Raw genomic sequence first — 27,461 nt, 5'->3', positions numbered from 1 at the left:
TCTTAATGGTCTATTCTTTTGAGATTTTGTTCATTTTGCAACAATCCCCCAATTTATATTTTTATCCCCAGCCCTAAACTCTCCACAGTTTTAATCCTGTATCTCTAGTTGACTTTTTATAAAAATTTACGTGTTTACTTTGAGAGAGAGAGAGAGAGAGCACACACGTATGAGCAGGGGAGGGGCTGAGAGAGAGAGAGAGAGAGAGAGACAATCCCAAGCGGGCTGGGTATCATCAGCACAGAGCCTGATGTGGGGCTTGAACTCATAAATGGTGAGATCAAATCAAGAGTGGGATCCTTAACTGACTGAGCCACCCAGGCCTCCCTCCAGTTGACTTTTGATCATTTTCACTTGGTTATCTCACTGCAGCGTACAGTTAACACATCAAAACTCAACCCATCTTCTTGATCCTTAAATCAGATCCCCATTCCCACTTCTGCTCTTGGATCCCATACATGCATTAGTAGGTGCTGGAACTGCTTCGATTTTTGTTCCTTTCCGTGTTTGCTTGATGTCTGGGTCATAAAAACAACCTCTTCTGCTATGTGCTTGCTCACCCCTCTTGTGAATCCCGGGTCACTGAAGATGAAGTGATACACAACTGCCTGGGATCATTATTTGGTTTAAAGTCTTATAAACTGCCTGAACTTGAGCAAATAAACTTTTGAAGCCTCAGTTTCCTCATCTGTAAAATCTATTTTGCTTTTTTCCGGTGTCTTTTTGACTTAAATCACATGTTTCTTTGATAATGGATCTAACTTTTAGGGCAGTCTACGGGCAGTCAGGTTTGTAGGTATGGTCTACTGGCTTGACTACCCTAAATGATCTTTCCTATCCCATTTTATTCTAGTTTATGATTCACTTCACCTTTATTATTTTTTTCCCCTTCAGCAGCAGATATTTTTGATTTAGAGAGTGTTGGCCAACCCTATAGAAATGCTACTTTCACACCTGTGGAATATCATGTTGCCTGACATTCACTTCTGTAGCACTTCTAATCCTCTCCGGCTCTGGGATATGTAATTATATACACCCCTTCCCAGCTCTGGCTGCTGCAGTCCCACTGCTGGATTGCTTGTCTGTTTCCTCTTCACCTTCCAGTGACCCCTGAAAGGGTTGTACCTGGGAGGTGGGTTTCTCCAGGCAGAGGCAGATGCACTAGACGCAAATACAGGCTCATCTACAGGAACCAGTGGGTGTGTGGGGAGTTACTCGTGGGGCTGGACTTGACCGTGAGTGGCTAAGCAACGCTACGTGAGGTGAAGTGCTGTCTGGGAGCAGAGACACAGGGAGAGCACCTGGTTGTACGTGCATTACACTTGCACTGTCCAATATGATAGTCATTAGCCACAGCCACATGTGGCGATTTAAATTAAAATTAATTAAAAATAGTTATGGGCGCCTGGGTGGCTCAGTCAGTTAAGCATCCAACTCTTGGTTGCAGCTCAGGTCATGATCTCATGGTTCATGGGTTCTAGCCCTGCGTTGAGCTCTGCACTGATGGCAGGGAGCCTGCTTGGGATTTTCTCTCTCCTTCTCTCTCTGCCCCACCCCTGCTCATGCTCTCTCTCTGTCAAAATAAATAAAGAAACAATGAAAAAAGGTTATAAATTTCTATTCCTTAGTCATACTTACCACATTTCAACTTCTCAATAGCCACTCGTGGCCACTGGCTTCCATTTTGGGCGGCACAGATCTAGAACAGTTCCATCACCCAGAAAATTCTGTTGAGTGGTCCTGCTCTGAAGTGTGGCAACAGGAGTGGGTATGCTGGGATCTCAACCAAGGTTGTCAGGAGGGAAAGTAGAACCCTGCCCCCTTGGCTGATAGGATGTGGACTGAAGAAACTGGCTTGGTTTCAGACGTCGCCGTGGACCTGGCAGTGTACAGCATCCAAGGAGCTTACAAATCCAAGTGACTCTCCAAGGCTCTGCAGGGAGGGTGGTCTAAGTGCAGTCTTGAGGGATATAGGCAGATGGGAGCTTCCCCCTCCCCCACCTCAGGAGACATGCCCTGTGCTGAGCACTTTACATAGATGATTTCATTCAACCTTAGGAGGAGATAGTATTACCTCCATTTCATAGATAAGGAAACTGGGCCACATAGAAGAGAGCCTGTGTATAAGCCCTTCTGTACTGCTCCATGCTGCCTCCAAGTCAGGCAGGAGAGACCCGAGCTCTGGGGGAGCAGGGGGTTGAGCTCTTGGCAGGAAGCCAGCTAGGATCAAGCAAGCTCAGATTGGGGTTGGGGCCAGCCCTCCTGCTGTCCAAGAGAATAAGGCAGAGAAGAGGAGGCAGGGCAAAGTTATGGCACAGGACAGACCTAACTTTGGGGGTGGTGATGTTCATGGCTTGGGGTGCATGAAGACGCTGTAGTAATGTCTTCTGTAGATCGAGAAGAGGACTGCTCGTCCTCCAGGGCTAGGACTGTGTCACAGCGCTGGCCTGACCATGGACTCTAAGCATCACACGGCCCTTCTGTAAATCCCACTTCTGCTGTTTATTTCTTTGCTGCTGCTGAGGTTGCCTCCCTGAATTTCAGCCTCCTCATCTGTAAAATGAATATGATAAGATGACATTTATTAGTATCATCATCCTTGTAGCCTCAGGTATGAATACCATACTTAGCATAACCTCAGTAAAAAATGGAATAAAATTGAATCTGGTGATGAGGGCTGGAGAATGTAAGGGCTGAAGGAAGAGTCCACTTGGATGGGAAGAAAGAGGCCTACTCAAGTCTACACTAGGGCAATAATTACAGGAAATTACAAAATCATTTCCTTCTGGCCCAACAAAGGCATTTGTTTCCTTTTGCTACTGGGAGTCTCAGAGATGTGTTCATCCATTGTAAAAATACCCATTCGGTGCCACCATTTTGTGACCATTGGCATTATCAACATTATGATCTATGTTTACCTGGTGAATTCCTTGGTTAGAAATTACCAAATTATCATTGTCCTCTAAGTGGGGATAAAATGCTGTACCTCTATGCACAGAGTGGTTTAAAACCATTTGGCTTAATTTAGTTAAGCAATAAATTATTTTGAAAGTATTCAGTTTCCAAATATTAAAGCCAAATTTCAAATTAGTTTGTCTGTGTAGTCCTAAGAATTGGTGCATGGAGGCTTCCCCAGACCCATATTCTGGCTGCCTGGTGATGCTGGTGGGCTTTTGGCTTATCCTATGTATATATCTTGGGGTTAAACTCAAGATCAGAACTATTGTGATCAAGGTCTCCAGCATTAACAACATTGTCAACAAATACAATTGTATGCCTGTCATGGATATGGATGCTAGCAACTTACCTACCAATACCACCTACCCAATACATAGGTGTAATCCTAACCCAGTTCCCAAGCTAAATACCAACTGCTTCCAGAAAACCCATTTCAGGGAGTTTAGTTATTAAATCACACAGCCTGATAAACTGAGCATTTGACCTCGCAAAAGGTGAGGATCCTTGCAACGAGTCCCTCAGTTGAGCTCTCCAGGCATAAAGCTAAAGACAGAAAATATAGATCCTGGATCTGCTGTCTGGTGTGTGTTTGTGTGTACACGTGTGTGTGAGATGTATGTGTGCATGCATGCATGTGCATTAGCAAGGGAGAGACGCACCTGTCTCAGGACTCAGGCTTGGAGTCTAACTGAGTTGCAGTTCACACAGTCCTTTTACCCTATGACTGTGTAGATAACCTTTCATGAAGAAACTGAAGAATTTAACACCAAAGGTGTTAAACTTCTTAAATATTTTCCAAATAACTTGAAAACCAAGTTTTAGTTTTCCCTCTGCCTGAAAGGATCATTTCCGTTAAGGTTTTGGGGAAAGAAGATAGGGTGAAATTGGGCTAGGCTGTCCCTTATCTGCTCTGGAATTGTCTACTAGTAACTGTATTCTTCTGCTGATTCCAGTCATGCTGGTCCCTGCCTGAGCAACAGGATCCAGGGCCCTAGCGAGGATGCTGCTGTGTTCTTGCAATGGCAGCTGAAGGGTGAAAGTGGGCAGGCCATGTATCCTATCCCTGTCTTCTGCTTCATTTTATAGAAACCTGACCATTCAAAGCTCTATCTGAGCATCAGACTGCAGTGCAGGACTGAGGGAAACTAAGAAGAACATTCTGGAAATTATGTGCTAATTTTAATGTTCCTGTCCTAAGGAAAAGTCCCCCAGGGAGTTCAAACTCTTTACATGCTGTTGATCTCTTGTGGGCATCCCTATTTCCTAACATCAATCCTTTGTCTCAGGTCAGGGCCTCTCTGTGAGTACCTTCTTCCTCTGCCATGTGCTCTCTGTTCGACTTTCAGAAAACCTCTTTCTACCCATGGAATTGATCTGTCCTCTCCAGCTGAGTCATTTCCTAAGTCTGACTTATTGAGATAAATTGGCCGGAAGTGTTGCTGCTGTGGTCAATCCACAGTTGTCCTTTGCTATTGTGTTTTTGGTACAGTCTGGGTAAGAGTGGGGTTGTAGGGTTGGCTGAGTCTGAATACTCTAGGACTCATGGTGAAGTCCTTGATGAACCCTGGGCACCTGAAGGGAAGTATTGTTGAAGTGAGTTGTAGCCTTGAGTCTTTCCTCCTGCTGACTGGCCAGCTACTAATTGTTGGGACCTCCTTCTGCCTCCAAACACTATATACAGATCCAAACACACACACACACACACACACACACACACACACACACACACACACACACACCCTTCCCAAGGACCAATGTGGATTCTCAACAATAGTATAGTCAAAACACACATGATTGCAAAACATCTCTCTCAAGATGGCATTCCTGTCCACCTCCCTCAACTTGCTTTCAAATCATGCCCCCTCCAGCTTACTGGGAATATGAAATATGCCTATCCCTGAATTGCACAAAGATCCAGGAAACTCTGGGCCCACTTATCTTCTTAGGGGCTATTTTCCAATCCTCTCTTTATGGAAAGGAAATCTGACTGGGTTCATTTCTCCAGCTACATGATTGTGTCCATTCACCACCACAAAGATCTGAGTTTTAAAGAATCCCAATTCTAGTCTTGTTAGAAATGCAGTTAGGTGTTTTGAGTTCATATTCAACCATTACTAACTTGACATAATTCTCCAAATTACCCCAATGTATTAAAACTGTTATTGCACTTACCAACAAAATAGTCCAGCTGAGTGTTAAATAACATCACCAGCACCAACCGTACTTTCACTAGATTATGATCTCATTTGACCCTTATAACAATCCTGGGAGGTGGCCAGACCATGTACCTTCGTTCTCTTTTTATAGATGAAAAACTGATGTTCAGAGGAATGGACTCTTCAGATCTCTTCGCTAGTAAAGTGACAACTTAATGGCAAATAACTGATTGAACACTTTTGCAACTATCCCAAGAAGCATTCTCTGCTTAACCTAGAGCAATGACCTTCCATTTCTTCATAAAGCAAACAGAAATGATTTTGCAGATGAGCTTAGGGAAGATTTAAAATGCAAAAAGTGTTGTGGTGGAATTTGGCTTTTATTTTTTGCCCCATAAGGACTCCCCCCCCCCAATGTTCATATTGTAAGAGAGAGAGAGAGAAAGAGAGCGAGTTCAGCTGGCTGATCTGTGAGCTATTGAAGCTTTTGCTTAAAAAGGAAATCTGATCTCTGTCTAAGTGGCACTAATGTGTGGGCTGAGAGCTGCTACTGTAAATTCAGCAAGGGATTCATTAATGCCAGGAGCCTCCTAGAGTGCTGTGGATGGGTGACCTCTGAAATAAAAGCATAACCAGCAAAGATAAGGCTTCATGCATGATCTACAGGGCTCTGTTTCTGGTGATCTTCAAGATATCTTAAGCCAGGAGTATTTAGGACCAGAAAGCCAGGAGTTTGGTGGGGAGGGGGAGACCACCCAAAAAGATTAGATGATACCACACAATAGATTCTTGGCTTTTTGAAATTCTTTGGCAAATCTCTCTCCCCCCACTCCCCCCCCCCCCCCAACTCTTCCCTTTGCTGGGAATAGTTTTTGCACTTTTCTCTTTGCTGGGAAAAATAAGCTACTGTTTTTGAAATGACTAGGATGCCGTCAATAAGGCTCACGAGCTCTTGATGGGAAGATGAGCTGGAAAACACATCAGAAGACTGCTGGGAACCTCAGTTGTTGGGGGGTGTCACACAGCTTTGTAAGATTCTAATTTTGACATGAGGTATGGGATTGGGGTGTTAGGCGGCAATGGCTCTTCTAAGACTAGCTTTTGAGAGCTTCCTCTTATGATCCCGGAGCTCTCCTGACCACAGGGCATAACTGTTTTTGTTTTTTTTTTTTGCTTTGTTTTGTTTTTAATGTTTGTTTACTTATTTTGAGAGAGAAAGAGATGGGAGAGAATGTGAGTAGGGGAGGGGCAGAGAGAGAGTGAGAGAGAGAGAACTCCAAGCAGGCTCTGAGCTGTCAGCACAGAGCCCAATGTGAGGCTTGAACTCACAAACGGTGAGATCATGACCTGAGCTGAAAACCATGAGCCAGATGCATAAGTGACCAAGCCACCCAGGCGCCCCAGGGCACGACTGTTTTCATTGCAAATCAGTACTTTGGATTTGGATTTCAAATAAGCTATTTAAAAAATTAGGCCCCCCCCTTCCCCAAAACTACTGTATAGGTTTTCTCAGGCTGCTATAACAAAATACCATAGGCTGGTGGCTTAAACAACAGAAATTTTGTTTCTTACCATTCTGGAGGCTGGAAGTCCAGATGGAAGAGCCAACAGGGTTGGTGTCTGGTGAGACCTATTTCCCTGGCTTGATGGACCATTTTCTTGTTGTGTCCTAACATGGCTCCTTTTTTGGGCAGAGAGAGAGAAAAAGGGAGAGAGCGAGAGCAAGATACCTATGGGGCTTCTTCCTCTTCTTTTAAGGACAGCAGTCCTCTTGGATTAGGTGCTCACCTTTATAACCTAATTTCACCTTAATTATCTCCCTAAAGGCCCTATCTCTAAATAGAGTCACATTGGGGTTTAGGGGTTCAACATATGAATTTGGGGGGACACAGTTTTTAGTCCACAATAAGTACAAAAGGATATACACATATTGTAAACCATTGAACAATGTTGAACCATAACAAGAAAATGTCAACTGTCTTCTCTTATTTTTGCCCGACCAGCCAGGTGACCAGTTGGTATGTATTTCTCACATCTTTCCCTTCCTGGTGCAAACACATGGCACATTGTATTTTTGTTTTTTACAGCAGTGATGTTACATTGTATTTACTACTTTGCAACTGCTTTCTATTTGACTAACATTAAACTGATTTTTAAAAATCTGTTGAAATTTCCCCTGGGCGTCTATGACTATTGAACAAGTGTTCCCAGCTGGAGTTTGGGACTTATAAAAGTCTGTGGATAGAATTCACGAGGTCTGTGAACATGACTGGGAAGAAAAAATGCATCTTGATTATCACTCACCTCTCACTGAAATTTAGTGCATCTTTTAATTAGGAATATAGACAACAAAGCATAGTTATATTTTCAAGAACCTCAGGTATTTTTATATCGCATCACGGTTTTGCAGATATCTCAGAATATCCTATCTGCTTTATATTAAAATAATTACCAGATATACTACTGGATTGTAGTAGATCTAATGGTTTATCTAATGGGTTATTTACTGGGTTACTAAAGATGCACTTACATTACTCCATTGCAAAATTTTAAATACAATCTTTTTGAAGATGTTTCAATATAATTGTTTTAAAGAAACTATCCAAAGTTATTATTTTTTTCCAAACATTTAAAAACAGGATTTTGAGAAGAGACCCATAGACCTTACCAGTTGTTGAAGGAATCCATGGCACAAAAACAGTTAAGAACCCTTGCTATAGAGATATGACAGACTGAGGATGTAATATTTTACTTGGAAGCCAAAAGAGATGTGGAATGTGGAACAAAACGAAGGTTTTAATACCCAGCCAATTTGAGAGGTTGATAAAGGATAAGAACACATCAGATGATGGGAGCACTGATTAGACCTGTCCCTGCAATGTACACAGTGATTTGTGTCCACTCATTCCTTTGAGTTTTATATAAATAATGAGAATTCCAACTGCCTTCGGTGAGTATCTACTGTTAAAGATGATTTTCAAAGAAGGTAAAATCATGACTCTCATGTAGATATGAAATAATGCATGAAAAAGATTTTATTTAACTCACAAATTAATAAGAGTGACAAGAGCAATGGGAGAACTGAGACCTTCTACCCTTAGAATTACACTGGACACTGAAAACCAAAGCCACAGGTCACTGTCTGCATTAACATGACTTTGTGTTATTTTCCTGCCTTCATTAGCATGATCTATTCCCCCAGGAGTCTGTTGCCCAAGCAAATGGTTTGATTCATTGCATGAACCTCCTTAAAAAGCCATCCTAAGATTCTTTGAATTCCTTGCATTTAAATTCTCATCTTGCTGCTTCTACCAATCCTGGACTGTTGTTTCATGATCCTTACGCAGTCCTAACCAACACTTTGAAAGATCTGTCTTAAATCAAACTTTCAAATCTCAATAAATTCTGACATCACATTTTCTTCTCCACGACACTGCTAAACTTTGTGACATGGCAGTCCCTCTTAATGCAGTAATTGCAAGCTCAACTTTGACATATCAAGAAGTTGTGTTGGTGATATTTGGGGAGACAGCTTTCGACAGATTTGGAGGTCTCACTGAGATCCAGTTGGGACCAAGATCTCACCGTCATGGCCAATGCCCTGGAATGGGAAACAGAATGTCCCTCTGAGGTCCTTTGAGCCTTCTGTTTGGAGACTTTCTGACTGTGATGACGGGGTAGGCAAATAGACCTCGCATCAGTTAGAAACTTTTATCTCTTTCATTCAACTCTGAGATGCTGAGTTTATTTCTTCTCCTAGGATTAAGAAACCCTCCTTAGGTGCCAACATTTGAAAAAGCACATATATTTTTTTTGGTGGAAATCTGTCTGCCTCTCTGTTCTTGTCATTTTTGTTGTGCATCAGTAAGAGGAAACCCATCAGGAAGAGGATGGGTGCAGACCCTGAAGTTAAGCTCTTTCCTCAAGCTGGTCCTGGGGACTGAGAAGTTTAGTTCAAATGAGGAGCAAACTTCCAACTGCCCCCATTTCTCAACTGGCATCAAGAAGCATTCCAAGACATTCAGATTCCAAAATCTCTTCCTTCCTTTCTTTTGGCCAAAGCAAAAGAAAACTGAAAGCTGTCTCTCTTTCAGATCCTCTTGAATCACAGTGTGAACCTTCCCCAGTTCTATACTCTGCCATCTCTCTCAGCTTCTGGCCTCCCTCTGATTTGCTCCTCTTCCCCACTGGCCTACCACAACCTTTTAAACTTCAATGGTCTCTTGAAGTTAAACCTCCCCCAGAACAGGCAAAATCCCTTTCTGTTGATTTCAAGCCCTGGTCTCAAGTCTGAGCTGAGAGCCCAGCCAGGATAGGAGAAATTTGCCGAAGAACTTAGAATAAGTTTATGAGGGGCGCCTGGGTGGCGCAGTCGGTTAAGCGTCCGACTTCAGCCAGGTCACGATCTCACGGCCTGTGAGTTCGAGCCCCGCGTCAGGCTCTGTGCTGACAGCTCAGAGCCTGGAGCCTGTTTCCGATTCCGTGTCTCCCTCTCTCTCTGCCCCTCCCCTGTTCATGCTCTGTCTCTCTCTGTCCCAAAGATAAATAAAAAGCGTTGGAAAAAAAAAAAAATTAAAAAAAAAAAAAAAAAAAAAAAAGAATAAGTTTATGAATATGTAATGCAGGACTCACTGGTCTATCTATATCAATGAGTGTTAGTGGGAGTCTCAGATGCTGAGAAATGGATGGAGAAAGCAGGATTGGAAGCTCTCAATAATGATTTAAAGGACCCTGAATTTCATAGGAAATCAGAGAGGTTCAGAAAAACTCTACGTGCTGGATAAGGTCTTTTGGAGTCTATCCCACAAATCTTCCCTATGAAAGTGGATCAGATGCTAATCTAGTCTCAAGTAGAGAAAGGATGAGGATTGTGGAGAACCCAGGGATAGGCCTGTTCCACCTTTAGGCAGCATTCAGCAGAAAATCTAGAAGCAGATGTGATCCCCCGCTCCTTCCTCATTTTTTATAAATTGGTATTAAGCCAGAAATTGAGTAGCAAATACATAAACATGGACTAGAATAGGAAATAACCCTACTGCCAGAACTCCAACACTTGTGGAGGACTTTGAAAATAGTTTAGAATGAAAACAAAGTAGAAACTGGAATAAATTTATAGCCTTACAGATAAAATATCTAGATGCTCCCATCTCAGTCATTCAGCTCCAATGGAAGGAGTCTCTTGATAAAGATAGTTATAGATATTGTAAACAGAAACAACTCTGGAAAAAGAATTGCCATGTCTCTGGTAAGAAAACAGAGAAAATATGTAACAGATGAGATGACTGACTGATGAGGGGCTCAGAAGGATCTGCTGAACAGAAATTTCTCTAAAGATTAAATGAGTTCTTCTGATTGCTTTATATCAAATAAGCACTGTATTGATGGAATATTAAAAAAAAATCCCAGAAATTAAGGAAATCGAACTGATAACTTTCAATATGTTAAACAGAGTAGTCTTATGGAAATTTAACTCAAAAGTGGTTTAAGAGGCCAAGTTCAAATATATTAAGTCAGCTTTTGGAAGTGAAATGAGTTTATTATTTTTGGCTTAATACAAATAATTGTCTTCCCTGATTTACCATGGTAAACATAATAGGAGTTTATGATTTTATTCTACTTGGGTATGTTCTTAAATTTATTCAGGGTTTACTGTACTAATCAAATAAACTAGCATTATTTCTACTAATGCTTATAGTTATGAAAAATAAAAATTTGTGTTGATTTATTCTGAAAATTTAATTTCAACAGAGATTATATTTTGTAATACATCAGCTGGAAGATTCATTTTCAAGAAATTTAGTACTGATATTAAATTGAGTTAATTCATGGGTATTCATTGAATGGCTAGATCCTTTCTTTCTTTCTTTCTTTCTTTCTTTCTTTCTTTCTTTCTTTCTTTCTTTCTTTCTTTCTTTCTTTCAAATTTAAATCCAAGTTATTTACCATATAGTGTAATAATGATTTCAGGAATAGAAGTCAGTGATTCGTTACTTACATATAACACCCAGTGCTCATCCCAACAAATGCCTTCCTTAATGCCCATCACCCATTTAACCCATGCCCCCACCCAACACTCCGCCAAGAACCCTCAGTTCTCTGTATTTAGTCTCTTATTGTTTGTCTCCCTCTCTGTTTTTATCTTATTTTTGCTTCCCTTCCCCTATGTTCATCTGTTTTGTTTCTAAAATTCTGCATACAAGTGAAATCATACGATATTTGTCTTTCTCTGACTGACTTACTTTGCTTAGCATAATATACTCTAGTTCCATCCATGTTGTTGCAAATGGCAAGATTTCACTCTTTTTGATTGCTGAATAATATTCCATTGCATATATATGCCACATCTTCTTTATCCATTAATTATCTGATAGACATTTAGGCTCTTTCCATACTTTAGCTATTGTTGATAGTGCTTCTATAAACATTGGGGTGCATGTGCCCCCTTGAATTAGCATTTTTGTATCCTAGATCATATATCTAAGTAAGAAAGAACAGTGAAACTGATTACTAAGCATAATTTCAAATTTATATACTTTTGCTTCTTATTTTTATATACTATCTTTGGGCCTGTTCATTAATGTGCTCATTTTTGCCATGTTGAGAAGTTGTATAAGGGATATGTGTGGCTGTAGAAAGTTGTGTTGTGTGTATTCATGGGCTCTTCTGGTCTGCTAAAATGCTGATTTGGGGTTATCAGCAATTATCCACAGTCCTCTTTCTGCTCTCACCAGTTTTCTCTGTGAAATAGAAATTTCTTTGATTAAAAGTTGTAATTAAATATACCTGATGTGTCTTTACTACAGCACTCTTGGCAGAGAGGTCCACATCTGTATGCAAGATAATGAGGTGTGATTTTGTTAAGGGAAAAAGGATATAATCTGCGCAAATGAGTCTGAAAAGCTTTAAGATATGTTAAAATCCTAACAAAATTTGCTCAATTTTGTTTCCTTGTTTTACTGTTTATTGCTTTTACTTACAATATAAAGGCTTATTTATTTATTGGCCCATTGGCTTGTCCTTTAGGAGAAAGAGATCAGTAGATCCCTCTCTACTCCAGGGGAATTCTGAATTTGACTTGCCTTAGGCCTCTTCATTTCATGCTTCATAAGAAGCTTGGAAAGTTGGGGGAAATCCTGCATGCTGTGGTTGAGAGAACTGCAGACAATTTAGACAATGCCACTAATGCCACTTAAAGGGTTCGGAATATGCTACCCCAAAATATGCCACTTTGGCACAAGAATAATTTTGAGCTGAAGGCAATTGAGAAATAGCAGACACAGGAAGAACTCTCTGCCCTTTCTCATTCTGCCTAAAAGCAGTGCATATATTTCTCATTGTGAAGGGGACACAAATTTTCATTTGTGAAAGTGTTCCCTCTTCCGTGCCAAGAAGAGGAGACTGACTCTTATCTGCATACCTTACTAAGGAAGTCTTATTTACCATGCATTTCTTAGTTACATTTTCACAACTTACCACTCTCTAGAGCCCAAACCCCTTTCCCTTTGTTCTGTCACTTCTCCATAACCTATCACCTTTTGTTAGGAGGATATATAAGCTCCCAGGTCTAACCACTTTTTTGAGGTCTTCATTTCTTTTCTATGATAGCATTTTTTTGAGGTCTTCATTTTCTTTTCTATAAAGAACTCCATGCATGGAAAAATAGACATATTAACATCAAATCACATTTGTATGCTTTTTCTCTTCTTAATTTGTCTTTTGTCAGTTTAATGAGCAGGCCCCAGATGCTAAACATGAGAGAGTAGAAAAAAAGGGTTTGTTTCCCCTACATCATAGATCTCATCCAAGAGGATTATGAAAGTGGACACGTGGTTGTTCAAAACAAAGCTACCTCGAGGAGGGATATCTTCTGTTTTAGAGGAAGAATATCATACTTAGATCTCTGCAGACTTCTCTTAGAGCTTTAATGTTACTACAGAAAATCTTGGAAATAAATAAAGAAGTCAGATCATTAGGTAATTCAGAGGTAATTCTTCCCGGAGTTTGCTGCCCAACAAAATAGTGTGATTGTCCATTCCCAGAGCTTCCTGGAGAATCTTTGAATCTTTTGCCTTGAGGTCCTCACCTTTCTGTGCCCACCAATCCTGGACTTTTGTACCACAATCTTTACCCAATACTAATCAAACCCGTGCTTTGAAAAGCTGCTTTACATAAAACTCCAATTCTTAATAAATGCTGACTTTCCCCTCCTTCCCCAGAGACACTGCCACAGATTTGCCAGGTGGTATTCTCCTTTACTGCAGCAAGCAATAAACTCAACTTTGTCTTATCAAGAGGTTGTGTGTGTCGGTGAAATATGGGGAGGCAGCTTTTGATGGATGTGACAATTGCTTTAAAGGAGAAGTCAAAATGCAGACACTTTTACAGATTAGAAATAATGAAATGAATTTGCAAATGACCGCAAAACTGTCTTTTTAAAGGGAAGGGCTGGTTATCCCTCCACCAGACAGAATTTATTTGCATGTCTATAGACAAAAATTACTTGCATTGCTATCAGTTATGTACAATTTACAGAGCCATTGAAAAAAAAAAAAAAGAACTCAAAGGCAATGAAAGCTGCAGAGCCCTCATAGAATCAGAATCAGATGACCCGGAAGGATGTGCTGTAGACAATGCACAGTGCTCTACTAAAGCACAAATTCTTCCCTAACCTACTAGGTGCCAGGTATCTAGTGAGGTTCTAGGACATTTCCCAGACATTATTGCGTTTCATCTTTACCACACCCTACAAAATCGAATATTACAGTTTCCTCTTTTCTACTGAGGAAACTAAGGCTCAGTGAAGTTTTTCAAAAACCACAAAAATGCTCAAATAACATGTGCAATAGATATTTGGTTAGTGAAAACGTCATATGCAGAGAGGAAATCTTGCACAAATCTTTGAATGGTGGAGAGAGAGAGAGGGATTCCTGAGTATCCTATGAGATGCTGGGCACTATCCAGTTCTCGAACTTGAGTCCCTTAATTTTATAGTGGTCTGCACCTTTCATTGTCTTTGAGCTATTTCATAACTCTGTGAGTTGAAAAAAAACCTCATAGTAATGTCAATGATTCTTGTCCACATTCAGCGCAAATGAATGTTTGGCAGAGGAAGTCACCACTGCATCTATTAGCAAATGCATTTCAGCATTTCTGAAATGTAGTCAGCACTTCTGATTGCCTACATATGTGTCTGCTCTTTGACTTCTCCTATGAACCAGTGTAAGAACTTAGGCTTCCCTCATTAAATGATGAAAAACATAGAATCTTTGACATGGGTTCATTTTATATATGTGTGAGAGTCATGATTTTTATCTCTTCAAAAATGCCTGTTAGCAGTTGGAAATGAGTTTAGCCTTTCATTAGTTGGCTTTGGGGGTACTTACTGTTTCAGGCCATGGAGATGATTAGCGGCTCATCTGAGGCTCTCCTTGCTCTGAAATTATTCGATTTTATGACTACATACCTGGCATTCCTAGAGTTGCATGTTAAGCCTTCTGTTGTTTTCTTTCTAGAGCTATCTGATAGCACAGGCTGTCCATTAAATACAGTCTGAGCAATTAGGCCTAGCTAATGTCTTCCTGACTAGGATGCCAGGACAAATATCTAATGGTAGCAAGTGAGTGAAAATAAATAGGGGCCAATTAACAAGGACTAATTTGGTGTTACAATGGAAACAGGGGCAACTGTATGCTTTCTAATTCCAGTAAGTGTGAGTTCACTCCAAGGATGTTAGAATTTCAGATACATTTAACTGTTTGAGTCCTTGGAAACTTTTGCAGACATCACTAGAACCTTGGGTTGCAAAGTTGTCTGGATTTTCACATGTCACCTTTGTTAACTTGTTTGTGAACTTTGTAAACTTGTAAACTCCTGCTATGGTGTCCTGAGATGTGCATCATTCATTACTCAGAATAATGTATGAAAATTGGAGTTCTCAGCTTCCAAGCATGTGTTTAGAAGAAAGAGTTTTAGTCATGGCCCTCTTTGCTATAAGTGACAGAAAACCCAATTCAAGCTACTTTAAGCAAAAAACAAAAAAACAAGAAAACGCTCACCCCCCAACAAGCAAACAACCCCCCCTCCCCCACCACCACCAAAAAAGAACCACTTCAACACCAAAAAACCCCAAATACACTGTTGGGTCACATGGAAAAAGTCCTGGTGCAAGGTGAGTTCAGGTACAGTTAGATAGATCTAGGGGTCCAAAAATGTTACCAAAACCTGGTCTTTCTCCTTCTTTTGGTTCTTCTTCCTCTGGGTTCACTTCAACTGTCAGAAACCCTTCCTTCTGATGGCCTCAGATGATTCCTGTCTTACAACTTCACTTCCCCAAAACCAATGGAAAAGAGTCCAGCTCTCAGTAGTTCTTTCTTGGTTGTTCAAACCAAAGTGTCAGGATGATCACTGATTGGACCGATTGCCACAGCTTGGGTCATACACCCATCTCTGAACCAATGAGCATGCCTAAGAGGGTGTGATGTTTTGATTGGCTAGGTTGGGGTCACATGTCCAGTGTTGTAGCCACCAGTGGACACCCACCTCCATATTCCAGGGGAGCACAAAGAGTGAGAGTGGAGTAGGAGAGACATCCTAGAGGAAAGTCAGGGAATTTGGCTACTGGGAGCCCAAAACACCAACACAGGAATATTATTACATGTTGACTGATGTCCTCAGGTTAAAATGCTTGTCAAGTGGCAATACTTCTTGTGGGCTCTGACTGTGGAACAGCTATGTTAACTGGTATCTAAAATATCCAGTCATTCTACCAATAAACACTTATTGAACATTTACTCTATTTACTGGCTCTAAACTAGATGTTGGGGTTACAGAAATAAAAATAGTCATTGCTGGCCGGGAGAGTCTAACATTATTGTTATTTTATCGTCAGGGTCCTTGGTCATTACACATCTGCTGAGAGTATAATTTGGAGGAAAATCTGCTGATGGGAGTCTCTGGAGAACTTGATGGAGATGATGGGTGTTTAAAGCTCTTGTATACAATCTATTCATATCCCATATTTGCATTTGCCTTGTATTTTCAAATTTCTCTCTCACTTAGTATGTCTCTACTGTCTCTTGACCATTAGTAAGTCACAGGTAGTCCATTAGGATATTGTTGCAGAGAAATACTTCAGAGAGTTATTTCTGATCTGTACATTGTGACACACACCGTCTGTTTATGTGGTAAACAGCGAGCTGCTATGACATCATCTGTGGTGCAACATCATAGTGGAGGCTACCAGCCATCCACTCTGTTGTCAGATGGATGGATCACTCTGTTGTCATTCACTTCGCAGATTTTTCTCAATGTATTTATCATACCATCAAAAAAATGGATGGTCATAAAAAAATCTTATGAGAAAAAATTCCAGGTTTGCGTGATTTTGGCATTGGATAAGGAATTGCTTTGGTAAGGTACAGGTCATGAGTGGTAAACTCAAGACTGATGGCAGTAAAGTGTAGGGATGAGAACACGGGGCCATGCAGTTCTCCAACAGAGCACTGCACACTGGTTTGGTGGTTGAGGAAGGCTTCTTGTAGAAACTGGAGGTAATGTTTGAAGGATGAAGTGGAATGAACCAAGAGTGCAGAGATTAGTGGATGTAGTAAATTCCTTAAATTGGGAAGGGGCAAAGTTTTAGAAGATAATGTTCATATTTTAGAATGTACCTGATGCTATGCAAATGACTTAAGTGAGTTTGGTCACTTCATATTTATAGCAGTTTTGTAAATTCCAAATTGTGTTATCACCATATTCAGATGAAGAAATGGACCACCCCCTGAACTTCTCCTCCTGTCTCACCACACACACAGAAATATTAGGTAAGTTGCTCTAAGCCACACCACTAGAACAGGCTAAACTGGGATTTGAATTCAGGGAGTTCACTACACAATCTCTTAACTGCTGCATACAGAAGTTTCTGGAAAGAAAATTGCTACTATGGCTGAAGCTCAGGGAGCTAATAGAAAATAGTATGAGATATGGCTGGAAAAGTAGTTGGGGGCCGGGCAGTGGAGGACCTTATAGGCTGAGGTGAGAATTGGACCATATGAAGACTTTGAGAGGTTTTAGCAAGACCACGATGTGAGTTAATTTATTTTTTGAGAAGATTACTCTAGCTGGTGGGCTGAGAGCGAATTGTAGCGGGCAGTACTTGAAGCAGGGAGATGTGTTGGGAGGCTGCTTCAGTGGTCCAGGTGAGAGCTGATGGCTCACTGAACTGAAGTGATGGCAGTAAAAGCAGCCATAAATGGGTGTATACAATAGATAAATAAGGTATAAAATTGCCTGGGTTTGGAGATTGATTAGGGGGAGAAGATAGAGGGCAGGGTCACTGGTGTCTGGCTTATGGAACTGGATTGATATTGGCACTGTCTACTGAGTTGGGGCCACAAAAGGAGACTAAGTTGTGGTGCTATGGCGTGCCTGATATGTGTTCCCCCCTACCCAAATTCATATGTTGAAATCCTCACCTCCAAAAGTGATGGTATTAGTAGTCGGTGAGGCCTTTGTATATGATACTTTCAAACATTTCCGGGAAACTAAGGAATATAATGCTGTTGGTTGGTTGCTCCTAATGTTGCTGTCAAAGTAGTGATAAGAAAGGATGATCTCAGGGATTTGAATTCCCTGAGAGCCTGCAGGTTTGCCTTGAGGGAGAGCCTGATCTCCTGCAGGAGGGCTAAAATCAGCCAAATTTTTTCTTCCTTTTTCCTATGACTTTATGCTCTGCTGGCTTAGAGGACTTAGTTCCAGAGAGAGGAATGCTTCCACAGGGAGACGCAACAATGATTCCATTGAACTGGAAGTTATAATTGCCACTTGGCTGTTCTGGACTCCTAGTGCCTCTGAATCTACAGGCCAGGAAGAGAATTATGTGCTGACTTGGTGATTGATCCCAACTACCAAGGGAAGATTGGATTACTATTCCACAGTGAAGCTAAGGAAGAGTATGTTTGGATTATAGGAAATCCCTTAAGGGATTTCTTGGTATCACTGTGTCCTATGATTAAGGTCCATGGAAAACTACAACCCAATCCAGGCAGACCTAGTAGTGGCCCAGATTCTCCAAGAGTAAAGGTTTGGGTCATCCAGCCAGGTAAAGAACCACAGCTAGCTGAGGTACTTGCTGAAAACAAAGGGGATATAGTATGGATAGTAGAAGAAGATAGTTATAAATACGAGGAGTGTAATTGTCATGAAAATTTCCTCCTTATTTTGTGTCTATATACATATATTAAGTAACTGTCTTTGATCTCTTTCCTTTCTTGTTCCCTTATCATGTAACTTAAGATATACTGACTTTATATCATAGTATTTAAGTGTTAACTTATGCCATACTATTTTAAGTTTATAGGATACCAACAACAACAACAAAAAAAGCAGTAAATGTCACTCAAGGATTTACCTTCTCTTCTGGAGAAGGGGTTAGTGCAGTTTTGGCTGTACACAGGATATTTGCATCATGTTAGGCAGAATTATGACTTTGTTAATGTCTTTGTTTGGAACTTAAAAATGGTTTAAGGAGATGCATATAGGGGTTACGTTGACAAGGGGTTGCAATGGTTAATTTTGTGGGCTAACTTGACTGGGCTGAGGGATGCCCAGGTAGCTGGTAAAGAATTATTTCTAAGTGTGTCTGTGAAGGTGTTTCTGTAAGAGATTAGCATTTGATTCAGTAAACTGAGTAAAGAGATCTGTTTTCCCCAAGGTGGGTGAGAGCTGTTTGGGGCCTGAATGGATTAAAGAGGCAAGGGAAGGGCAATTCCTCTCTCTCTCTTCTTGAACTGGGTGGGATGTCCATCTTCTCCTGACCTTGAGCTTTGAAGCTTCTGGTTCTCAGGTCTTCAGCCTTGGGCATTTATACCAGTTTACCCATTGTCCTCCCCCCCAACTCCAGATCTTAGGCCTTTGGACTCAGACTGAATTATTTCACCAGCTTTCCTGGTTCTCTAGCTTGAGACAGCAGATTGTAGAACTTCTTGGCCTCCATAACCGTGGGAGCCAATTCCTATAATAAACCTCCTCATATATCTCTATATATGGTTGACCCTTGAAAAACTTAGGAGTCAGGGGTGCTGACCTCTCGTGCAGTCAAAAATCCGTGTGTAACTTTTGACTCTCAAAAACTTAACTACTGATAGCTTACTGTTGACTGGAAGCTTTACAGATAACATAAACTGTCAATTAACACATATTTTGTATGTTATAGATATACTGCATTCTTACAATAAAGTAAGCTAGAGGAAAGCAGATGTTATTAAGAAAATCATAAGGAAGAGAAAATTCACTTACAGTACAGTAGGTATTTGTAAACGAAAAATCCACGTATAAGTGGACCCGTGCAGTTCAAACCCATGTTGTTCAAGGATCAACTGTATATCCTGTTGGTTCTATTTCTCTGGAGAGCCCTGACTAATACAGGTAGATAAGATGTTGGATTACATCAGGGACATGTTGAGTTCAGGTTCCTCTGAGATGTAAAATTCGCAGTTACAGGTATTTGTCTGGAACTCAGGGCAAGGCCAGAGAGCTAAACTGCACATTTGGGCGCTATGTTAGTTTTTAGGCCTGCTGTAACAAATTACTACACACTTGGCTGCTTAAACAACAGAAACGTATTCTCTCATAGTTCTGGAGGCCAGAAGTCCAGAGTCAAGGGGTCAGCAGAGTTGGTTCCCTCTGGAGGCTCCGAGGCAGAATCTATTCCATGGCTCTCTTCTAGCTTCTGGTGACTGCTGGTGATCCTTGGCTTAGGGCTTCATAACTACAATCTCTGTCTTCAAATGGCTTTCCCCTCTGGATGTCTCTGTATCTTCTCCTTCTCTGTCACTTATAACGTCACCTATCACTGGATTTAGGATCCAAACTAAATACAGGATGATCTCATCTTGAAATCTTTAACTTGATTACATTTGCCAAGAGTCTATTTCCAAATAAGGTTACATTCATAGATACTGGTTAGGATTGGACATATCTCTTTGGACTCCTCTTCAATCCACTATAAGTGCTATCAATTTAGAGATGTTATTCATACCTTGGAGCATGCATGCCATCGCTTCAAGGGAGAATTACACAGGAAGAAGAAAAGAGGGTCCAGAGCAGAGGCTTAAAGATCTCCGTTATATAATGGGTGGGTAGAAACGGATGAGCCTACAAAGTAGAATAAAAGGAAGGGGCCAGAGGAGTAGAAGGAACACCAGGAGGTAGAAGGCAGAAGAGTGCATTTCAAGAAGGAGGGAGGGAACAATGCTTATAAATGGTCACCAAAGAAGTGCTAGGTACTGGGCTTAACGTAATATTCATTATTGGCCTTTGATGTTGCTAATCTTTTAAGAGCTAATGTTATACATTAGTTCTAGGTTGTTTTTGTTTGTTTGAACTTTAACCAGAACATTAAATAGAATGTTAACTTTATAGCAAGTTTATTCAAACAAACACATATACGTTCATAGAGAAATTTTCTGTACTCTTTGTTTTTCTTTTTGGTAGAGACGTTCCAAATAGCTCATCACCTGAATCTTCCTGACTAAGATTTAATTTTTATGTAGTAAGTCAACTTTATCCTTCAACGTTGGAGTGCACTACAGTATAGCCCTGAGTCTTGCTTGCAGTGACATTTTTGAAACAACCCCCTTCTTTCAGTGCCTTTGTTGTAGAATGATTTTACCAGAAAGAAGATGCATTTCAAAATATATAGGGGAGTGCCTGGGTGGCTCAGTCAATTGAGTGTCCAACTCTTGATCTCAGCTCAGGTCATGATCTTAGGGTTATGAGATCAAGCTGTGTGTCAGTCTCCACTCTGGGCATGGAGTCTGCTTGGGATTCTCTTTCTCCCTCTCTCTCTGTCCCTATTCTCTCTCTCTCTCTCTCTCTCTCTCTATATATATATATATATATATATATATATATATATATATATTTTTTTTTTTTTTTTTTTTTCTCTCTCTCTCTCTCTCTCTCTCTCTCTATATATATATATATATCTATATATATCTATATCTATATATATATCTATATATATATATCTCCACCAATTTCTAGCAATATCATTGAACTCTTAATAAGACTTAACATCATGTTTCTTTTGAGATAGTGCATGAAACAAAAATGCTTTGGCAAAAAATACTCCCCGGTATTTACCAAATGAAATTCCTGGTTACTGGGTGGATGGAAAACTGGGTCTAGTTTTGTGGGGGAACACTACCTCTTTACAGGTATATTGGTGCTTCCTGCTTTTTACTGAAGCTTCTTCCTGGATGTGGAGGGACCCAATGAGGGTGAAGGAGCAAAGATGGGAGCTGGGGTCTCCATAGGCATGCATGAGGGACAAAATCTGTTTGGCAGTGTTTGTGTAGGGAGTGACAGGGAAGAAGTTGAGAGAATCATGTCAAATTATGGAGAACCTTGGATGCCAAGCCAAGTTCAGGACCTCCCAGTGGAAACAGTGAGGTCTGTCCCAGAGCAGAAGAATCCTTTCTCCACTTCTATAGTTGTGATGCATTGTGGGTTTTCAGTGCACGTATAGTAATCCAGGGTGTAATTATTTGCGTTCTCTCTGGGCTAATTTGAGAGTTTCTCCGGACTGAGGTCAGATTTTCATAGATCAACATGGGATTCCTATGCTAAGAACAGAGGAGAGTGGTTCAGGTAAAGGCAGCTGGTTCTGAGGTCTCGTGATGCTGCAGGCACTGTGACCTCCCAACCCTCGCACCCATGGGCTTCACATAACACAGTGTGGCCCAGATCAAAGGGGCCACGATGGTGGAGGCCCCTGGAAGCCAATCAGAAGTGACCAGAGGGGTCATATTCATCCTCTGTGTATTTTTATTTCCCTACTTCTTTCAGTTCAGAGAAGCTCTGGAGAGATGTGTTCCTTCTGTTTTTATTAAGTTCTTCTGGTTTGAGGAGTGAAAGAGAAGGGGAACAGGGAGGGGGCTGTAGATGAGATGGCCTCCAGGCTGGGATTTATAAGAACATCCTTCCACTGGGTGATGTCTGCAAGAGGTAGAGGTATGGTTTCAATTCTGCTCTGGCAAGGCGGGCCAGCCCACGTTGCCAGCACATAGTTCTCTTGCAAGTCTCACACTGATTCGAGAGTTTGTAGACAACTTTGTACTTTGGGTCTCTGCCAGCTGTCCTGAAGAAACAACTCCCCTTGGCTTCACATTTTCTATCTCGCCCTCCCCACTCCTAACCAAAGTTAGAGAATAATAATTGTTTTCTTAGCAAGCACTACTCCTAAGTAAACCCAAGAAGGACCCGAGCAACGGTGCTTTTGGGACCAGCAGAGTCTTTTTCGCCTCTTTGTGACTTTTCTTCCTTTGATGGCAGAAGAACACGGCCCCCAGATTTGTACTGCTGCAGAGACTGTCGGTGAGGAGAGGGTCATTGCACAAGTAGACGTCAGGCCTGGGGGATGGCATTTTGGTTTTTGTTTTGTTTTAAACTACTAACTGACTCTAGATTTTAAGTTTGTTTATTTTGTGAGAGAGAATAAGCGTGAGTCGGGGAGGGACAGAGAGCGGGAGAGAGAGAATCCCAAGCAGGCTCTGCACCATCAGTGCAGAGCCCAAGGTGGGGCTGGAACCCACCAACTGTGAGATCATGATCTGAGCCAAGATCAAGAGTCAGATGCTTAACTGACTGAGCCACCCACATGCCCCTAACTCCAGGGTTTTTTTGTATTTAACTTGCCACCATATTGTCTGATGTATTAACAACAGAAGGAAAATAACGTATTTCTATTTTGTCTCTCTTATTCTCCAAAATATTTATTGAAAATGTAGCCAACTCCTGTAGAATCTGATTTACTTGTCCATGGACCACCCAAACCATCAGCCCCGCTCCTCCCTCTCCCCCTAATATCTCTTACATAAGGACAGCTGAGTGTTGGCCCCAGATGGGGTATAAGGAAGGGAAAGGTGGCCGCCTCTCTGCCCCTGTGTCAGCACATTCTCAATCTGCATCCAGAATCTGTGTAGAGCAGGTGTGAGCATAGAACCCATTCGCTTAAAACAGAGACTGGCAACTTCTTCTGTAAAGAGTCAGATGGTCAATGTCTTAGTCTTCACAGGCTATGCTGTCTCTGTTACAACTGCTCAGCTCTGCATTTGCATCGTAAAAGGAGCCCTCTGTGTACGTGAGTGGCTCTGGCTATGTTCCAATAAAGACGTGTTTACCAAAATGGGCAGAAGGCAGATTTGACTCAGAGCTGTGGTTTGTCAGCCTCTGACTTAAAACCCGTCAGCGTTGCGCCTGTGCCCTCAAATTGAATCCCAACTCCTACCTGGTGTGCAAGGAGCATACTTTGGTCCCTCTCACGTGTCATGTACTTTCTGCTCCCTGCGCTGCACTCCAGCCACATTGCTTTGTTTCTGGCCCTCAGACGTGTCTTACTTCCTCTCATCTCGAGAAATCCGAGCTATTGTGCAAGTTGTTCCTTTGGCCTTACACCGTCTTCCAACCCTCTCTCTCCTCCACGCATTTACATCTGCCTTACTCTCCAGATCTCAGTTGGATCTTTTCTAGCACATCTCCCTTAATCCCTGTGCATAAGTTAGGACTCTTGACAGCAAATGACAGAAACTAAATTTAGTTAAACTGAGGAATTGATATGGTATAGTTTGGCTGAAACAAATGATATTGTTTGGCTGAAATCAACAAACCCTGGGCAGGGCTAAGAGGAAGTGAACTTAGGCATGACTAAAATCACAGACGCAATGAGTAACACAGTTGATGTAGAATGTTCTCATCTCACGGTAGACATGTGGGGGTGTCTCCTACATCGAGTGGCCTTCCAGACTACAGCGTACTTGAGAAACTGGAACAATGAGGGCCTTTGGGGGTCAAAAAGGATGCCCGAAGGATTTACATTCTTCAGTAGGTACCAAGGGCATCACTGGTTTCTAATAATATCTAATAGCAAAACATATATGATATTTATTATATGCCAGGCCCTGTTCTAAGCACTTCATGCGAATTATTTAACCTTGCAATAACTCTATCAATGAATGCTAATATCATTACCACTTTATGGGTTATCTTAGTTATCTAATTAATTGTGCAGCCAAAATTTAGTGGCTTAATACAACAAACATTTATTTTCTCACAGTTTTTGTGGATCAAGCAGCCAGGTGTGGCTTAGCTGGTCTTTGGGCTCAGTGTCTCTTGTAAGTCTGTGATCAAGGCGTTGGCCAGGCTGCAGGGACCTTGAGGCTTGACTAGAGAAGAACTTACTTCCAAGCAAAGTCATGTGGCTGTTAGCAGAATAGACTCAGGGCCCCAGTTCCTTGTTGGGTGTTGACCAGAGTTCCTTGCCATGAAGCAAGTTGCCATATTGTGAACTTTCCTATGGAGAAACCCAGTTCTTTGCCATGTGGGGCTCTTCATAGGAAAGCTCACAATATGGCAACTTGCTTCACCAAAGTGAGTGCATGAGAAGAGTCAGAGACTGAGAAAGATGGGAGTCATAGGCTTTTGTCACCAAAACTTGGTGATGATGTCCTATTGCTCTTGCTGTATTCTGTCCATAGAAACAAGTCATGAAGCCCTAGCCCACACTCCAAGGGAGGGGATTACAGAAGTGCATGAATACCAGGAGACAGGAACCTTTGGGAACCAGGTCAGTAGCTGCCTACCACATAGATGAAGAAACCAAGGCACCAAAAGTAATGGATCTGCCCTAAGGTAACACAGTTAATCAACCAGAGAACCCAGAAATGAGACCTAGGACTTGTGCTTGTAACCACCAAGCCATCCTGGGCAATGAGATTTGTATAAGCTCCCAGGTGATTCTAACGTGTAACTGAGACTGTGAATCACAAGCCTAGCCTTCATAAGCTTCGGTGTGCACACAAATCATCTGTGTTCTGGTTAAAATGCTTATTCTGATTTGGTGGGCTTGGGATGGGGCCTGAGGTTCTGAATTTCTAACAAGTTCTGGGTGATGCTGATGTCACTAGCCTGTGGACCACACTTTGAGTAGCAAGGGCCTGAAGGAACAACTCTGGGCTGAAAGTCAGGCAATTGTTTTTCCACTTGTGATTTTTCCTCACATTGGTGGTAAGTGGGCCAGTCATTTGATCTTTCTGATTTTTAAAAATCTTACATTTATTTTTTCATTCATTCATTCACATTCAATGTTCAATAGCCAGTCATCCAATAACAGCCAATACTAATTTTTAAGCACTTTTTTTTTTATCCTGGCTCTAAATATAACAGCAATTCTTTCTTTCAGGTTTGATGGAAATGTTACTTCCTATGGAAAGCTTCTCCCATTCCCAAAGACCTTACCTTCAGACCTGCTTACATGATATCTTTTGTGTTTCTGTCACTACTTTTATATTGCATTACAATTGTTCATGGATACTCCTCCCCCATTTGATGGTTTTTTTTAAAAAGATTTTTTGGGGCGCCTGGGTGGCTCAGTCGGTTGGGCGTCTGACTTCGGCTCAGGTCACGATCTCGCGGTCCGTGAGTTCGAGCCCCGCGTCGGGCTCTGGGCTGATGGCTCAGAGCCTGGAGCCTGCTTCCAATTCTGTGTCTCCCTCTCTCTCTCTGCCCCTCCCCCGTTCATGCTCTGTCTCTCTCTGTCTCAAAAATAAATAAAACGTTAAAAAAAAAAGATTTTTAAAGTAATCTTTACACCCAATGTGAGGCTCAAACTCACAACTCTGAGATCAAGAGTTGCATGCTCTACCGACTGAGCCAGCCAGGTGCACCACCCTGCAGCCCCTATTTGATAGTTTTATGTGAATTTTAAAAAGACATCCTTTTTTCTTTTTTAAAAAAATTTTTTAATGTTTATTTATTTTTGAGAGAACAAGAGAATATGAATGGGGGAGGGGTGGAGAGCAAGGGAGGGGCAGAGAGAGAGGGAGACACAGAATCTGAAGCAGGCTCCAGGCTTTGAGCTGTCAGCACAGAGCACAATGCGGGGCTTGAACTCATGAACTGAGATCATGACCTGAACCAGAGTCTGGCACTTAACTGACTGAGCCACCCAGGTGCCCCATAAAGACATCCTTTTTTCAAAACTCTGTATGTTCATCTGCAGGAAAACTCAACTAAATATTCAGGTCTGGGATGTATATGATGTTGATGATGGCCTTGAAGCTGTGCATTGTTTCTCACCTTTGTCCTTATCTGTCCCCCACGCTGGATATCGACTCTGCAGCTGGGACTGTGTCTGTTCCATCTTTATATCCCCCAGTGCCTAGCACAATGCCTAATATGTAGGAATCATGCAAAAAGTATTTGTTGAACGAAGAAACATTTATTTTAGAAAATATTGAAAGGCAAAAAATAAAAAAATGAAGTGCCATCCTATTTCACAGTGGTAACCTTTGCCAATGTTTTGTTGTACCTCCTTTGGTCTTTTTTCCATTCATAAATAGGTGTGGCATCCATATCTCCATTTGCCTTGATAATATGTAACTTTTCCTGTCTTTCTTTTGAGTGATAGCAGCCAGCATTTACTGACACTGTGCAGAGTGCTTGGTAAAATCCATTGTAATAAGCTCCACTTGCTGCCACTAAGCTCCTGGGAACTTATAGTCTGGGGACAGAGTTAGAGTCATGGCTAACAAGGCACAGCTGTCATGAGGCTTGATGTTTTGAGATCTAGCCTGACATCTTCAAAATGATGTGGGGGGAGCAGGTGGTTTGAGAATTGCCAGGAGGGGTGGGACAGACCCTCGGACTTGACCCTGAGGGCCACCCTTCCTGAGACTGTTTGACAGTTAACATAGTTCTCCACTTGATAAGAGCAATTCTACTCCGAAAATCCCTCAGAACAGGGCACATCATCTGAAGTTGAAACACACTATAACTTTTAGTGAGAAAGAAATTTTTTCATTGCAAGCCCTCAGATTGACCTCCATTCTGCTAAAAAACATGACAGAAACAAATAAGAACAACCACCAAATCCCATTAAAATGTATGAAATCACTTCATTTGTTAATGTAGCCTGACAAAGCATTGCCTTTCATCAATTACTATATATAATATGGCTGTTTACTTGCTCTCATTAATCCATTACACAGAGCACAATTAAGACTTGGCTTTTTTTTTTTTTTTTAATTTTTTTTTCCCAACGTTTTTTATTTTTATTTTTGGGACAGAGAGAGACAGAGCATGAACGGGGGAGGGGCAGAGAGAGAGGGAGACGCAGAATCGGAAACAGGCTCCAGGCTCCGAGCCATCAGCCCAGAGCCTGACGCGGGGCTCGAACTCACGGACCGCGAGATCGTGACCTGGCTGAAGTCGGACGCTTAACCGACTGCGCCACCCAGGCGCCCCTAAGACTTGGCTTTTGGCTTACAGCTATGATAGCAAATTTTTAAA

At 41.5% G+C, this 27,461-nt stretch overlaps 2 long non-coding RNA genes across 3 annotated transcripts in view; one reads left to right on the top strand and one right to left on the bottom strand.

Moving 5' to 3' along the window:
• Positions 1-1,602: 1,602 nt before the first annotated feature.
• Positions 1,603-5,496, bottom strand: LOC131518970 (uncharacterized). Its single transcript, XR_009265392.1, has 2 exons — positions 5,131-5,496; positions 1,603-2,553 (listed from the first exon to the last, which is right to left on the bottom strand). It is a non-coding gene; the product is annotated as an uncharacterized LOC131518970 (long non-coding RNA).
• Positions 5,497-16,353: 10,857 nt separating this feature from the next.
• The window catches only part of LOC131518969 (uncharacterized), a 37,767-nt gene continuing 26,659 nt past the window's right edge, over positions 16,354-27,461 (top strand). For both annotated transcript variants that reach the window (XR_009265391.1, XR_009265390.1), the window contains exons 1-3: positions 16,354-16,422; positions 16,874-16,936; positions 24,650-24,738. This is a non-coding gene — a long non-coding RNA (uncharacterized LOC131518969). The remainder of the gene's footprint in view (positions 16,423-16,873; positions 16,937-24,649; positions 24,739-27,461) is intronic.

Source organism: Neofelis nebulosa, chromosome 8, assembly GCF_028018385.1.
Source record: "Neofelis nebulosa isolate mNeoNeb1 chromosome 8, mNeoNeb1.pri, whole genome shotgun sequence".
NCBI classification, from domain to species: domain Eukaryota; kingdom Metazoa; phylum Chordata; class Mammalia; order Carnivora; family Felidae; genus Neofelis; species Neofelis nebulosa.
The sequence above is the reverse complement of the archived record's forward strand: the minus strand, read 5'-3'. Positions and strand labels throughout refer to the sequence as shown.